Below are 3,793 nucleotides of genomic sequence, written 5' to 3' on the forward strand. Positions count from 1 at the left end.
CAAAAAAGGTTTTTTAGGACTAGCATTGCGAGTCCTCTATTTGAGAGCCTTAAAAACTAAGGTTTTTAGGACTCGCAAGGACTCACGTTGCGAGTCCTAAAAGAATGTCCACGAGTCCTAAAAGATCTTGCTGAGTGCCTTTAAGTAAGGTTTTTAGGACTCGCGATGCGAGTCCTAAAAAATGTCCGCGAGTCCTAAAAGATCTTGCTGAGTGCCTTTAAGTAAGGTTTTTAGGACTCGCGTTGCGAGTCCTAAAATGATGTTTGCGAGTCCTAAAAAAATGTCTGCGAGTCTTAAAAGATCTTGCTGAGTGCCTTTAAGTAAGGTTTTTAGGACTCTCTTTGGGTGACCTTAAAAGTTATATTTTTAATTTTTAAAAAATTTATTTATTGTTATTTTAAATTAAAAATTATGATTTAAATGAAACATTTATATACAAATTAATCTAAAAATTTATAGATTAAAATAACAAAAACTTATTAAAATTATAATCGTCTTGACTTTAAAAAATATATAACTAGATTTACAAAGTAAATAATTAACCATTCAAACAAGAATCATTTACTCTAATAAAAATTACAAATATAATAAAACACTAAATTCATTGTCAAACAACATATATTTCTTCTTTTTGTCCTTGTACTCACCCTCGTCACTGCCTTTCCAAAGTAAGGATTGGCTGACATGAATTTCTTTCTAAAATCATCCCTGAAACATGAAAAATCACATTATAATACACCGAACATGAAAAATTATAACTAGATTTTTATTGTAGTGTACATAAATAAGTTTATTCACAATTGCTACAATTTTCATTTTGATTTAAAAAATATATCCCTTTGAGTGTCCAAAATGTATTAAAATAAATTTGAAAAGAAAATACTAAAAAAACACCCAAAAATTTTTTGGACCCTATACTGCCATATTAAATACAGAATAAAAATATATATATAGGTAAATAACATACATATATATTTATATAAGATAAAGTATTTATTTATCAAAGAAATGAAAAAACATAGTGTAATTAAGTGATATTTTTATTTCACCATTTTGAATCCCAAGAATAATACTTCATACCAAAATTATAATAGAAAGAAAGAAATGGTGGAGCACTATATATATGAAGAAAAATCTATGGTTTCTATTCCCAATTATTCTAATAATAGTTGTTTCTTAATATCTAAGTAAACAAAAGAATGCATAACAAGCAAAATACTCAAGATAATCATAATTCCTTTCTCATTACAGCTTATTATGTGGTCTTCATCTAACACATCTATGGGGCAGCACTAAGCAAGAAAAGCACAAAAAATCTAAAAGTTCATCAAATAATGCAGCACAATAAATTTTAATAAAGAAGCCAACATGATACATCAAATTGATATTCATGAGAGTAATGCAAATTGATGCAAGTAAGAACAAATAACAATAAAAGAAATAAGAGTCACTCAATACCTAAAAGATTACCGTATTTTATCTTAAGTTCAAGATTAAATAAAAGTGTTGGGCTTGACATGGCAAACCTCTACCATCATTCACAAATTTAGAGAAAGGATAGATTGAGATATCCAACAATATTTTCACAATGAAATGGAACCATGAAAAACTTACTAGCCTATTAGTTATTCAACAACACTCTCTTGTGTAAAATTATCTTCAAAAGTAAAAGAAAGACAAATAAAATAGAGATTCAATTTCCATCAGTAAAGATGTCATTCTTTATTGCACAAAGTTTACATGTGCCTCATTGGCAACACAAACATTGGAAACTTTGAATACATTTTCAGATTTGTTAAGAAGCTTGAAAATGAGCATATAAGGTTGTATATACTAAACAGAAGCTCAATAAAATCAAACCAGAAACAATAAATTGTGATAAAAAAAGAAGTTAAAAGAAGCTATTCAGTCATATAAGTAGAAGACATTATTTATGACATTACCCTTTTGTTATGATACATTTCAGGCATGACAGTTAAAGCAATCAGGATGTTGTTTTTGAAACCAAACAATTAGATCCAATAGTACAAAACAAAACTAAAGAAACGAGTTTCTTTTGATATTAAATAATAAATTATTTCATGATAAAGTTTTCCCAGTCATAATAAAAAAATATTGCATAAGCAATTAAATAATTGAAAGCCCATACATATTGAAGATCACCAAATCATGTAGATTGGAGAAAAGATAATTTACTTGCATGAATAAAAAACTTGCTTCTAGTTCTATATTGTAATTAGCACGAAACACAAATTGAAGAAGACCTGATACATTGAGGTCAATTATATATTTATATATAATATTTTCTACAAAAGAATTAATTTTTAAATTAATATATATATGTACGTATAAAGCTCATTAGTGCACAAGAAAAAAGCAAAGAAAAGATAAAAAAAAGTTAGTTCTCATTAGTGCACAAGAGACTATATAAAACTCAAGAAACCAAAACGAAAATAACAACTCATCACATGGCTGTTGTAACAAAGTTAGTTAAGCAACCACGAGAGGCTAACTAAAACTCATAGACTCTCTTGAACACATTCTAGATGATACTCATGATCATAAATTTGCTAAAAACAATTTAAATAAAAAATTGGTGTTTACAAAAGAGGCAAAGAAAGGCCTTGGGCTTGCATGAGGAAACAATGGATAAAAAAGAAGAGCTTAAGGCTTTGTATAAGTGGAAGACTAGAAGTAGATACTATTAGGCACAAAAATATCCGGCTTGGCCCAAATATGCTCAAAGGTGTCTCAAACCTTTAGATTTTGGAGCCTAATATTAAGATTATAGGATAAAACTTGAGAGTTTCATCAAACATGTGTTGTGCAAGAAAATTGTAGAATATCATAAATTGCAATAATGATATAATCACACAACATAATCTAAGCAAATCACAACATCAATTAACAGAAATATACTACATGAAAATTTAACAAAAAAATAGGTTACAAAAAAAGCATATTACATGAAAATTAAAACATAGTAAAATACACATCTTGCACTAAAAATAGAAGAAAAAGAGAAAAGCCAACATGTCACCATCTATAGAAAATCGGACAATATATCCCCTAATTTACTAGCCTAGCCATCTGTCACATTCAACACCAACATGTCAATCAAATCAAACAACACACAGGTTTTCATCCATATATCACCGCAGCACACAAAATTCTCAGAACCTACTTCACTAAGACATGCAAGTTCTCAATCTTCCGTTATCACCGCAGCACACATAATTCTCAGAACTTACTTCACTACGGATGAATATCTAACATATTCAAACTCCACTAAAGTAATACAATTATCATTCAAGATTGTAAAATATTAAAAATTAAAAAAAATTAAATACAACATACCTCTTGCAATTAGCTACCGATCCAATGCTTCAAGACCAGTCAAAATATTAACCTAAACATTATTATCAACATTATAAAAAATAAAAAAGTTAGATGTATGTTCCATATCATGTTATTACCCTAAGTCGTGTTATTTAAAATTCTATAATCAACTTAATTGTTAATTAGACGGTCAAATGTTAAGATTATAGGAAATAACAAAGGAAAAAATGTGATGCAGCAGTCCATGAAAATCCACATGCTAGAAAACTTGCTAAATAGGCCACTAAATCATATTATAAAAATCATATCTACCCATGAAATTGTATAAGACAATTAATGGGAATATGACAAGAGAGTCTGAGTTAATATATCAAGCATAACATGTAGACTTTAATGGGAATATGTCAAATATCAAGCATTTGAATCAATATAATAATAAAAATTTCAATGGAGG

General features: G+C 28.3%; 1 long non-coding RNA gene across 1 annotated transcript; it reads right to left on the bottom strand.

Moving 5' to 3' along the window:
* Window positions 1–522: 522 nt before the first annotated feature.
* LOC133821011 (uncharacterized) lies at window positions 523–3,472 on the bottom strand. Its single transcript, XR_009887261.1, has 2 exons — window positions 3,358–3,472; window positions 523–708 (listed from the first exon to the last, which is right to left on the bottom strand). It is a non-coding gene; the product is annotated as an uncharacterized LOC133821011 (long non-coding RNA).
* Between the last annotated feature and the right edge of the window lie 321 nt (window positions 3,473–3,793).

This window comes from Humulus lupulus, chromosome 3, assembly GCF_963169125.1.
Source record: "Humulus lupulus chromosome 3, drHumLupu1.1, whole genome shotgun sequence".
In the NCBI taxonomy this organism is placed as follows: Eukaryota; Viridiplantae; Streptophyta; class Magnoliopsida; order Rosales; family Cannabaceae; genus Humulus; species Humulus lupulus.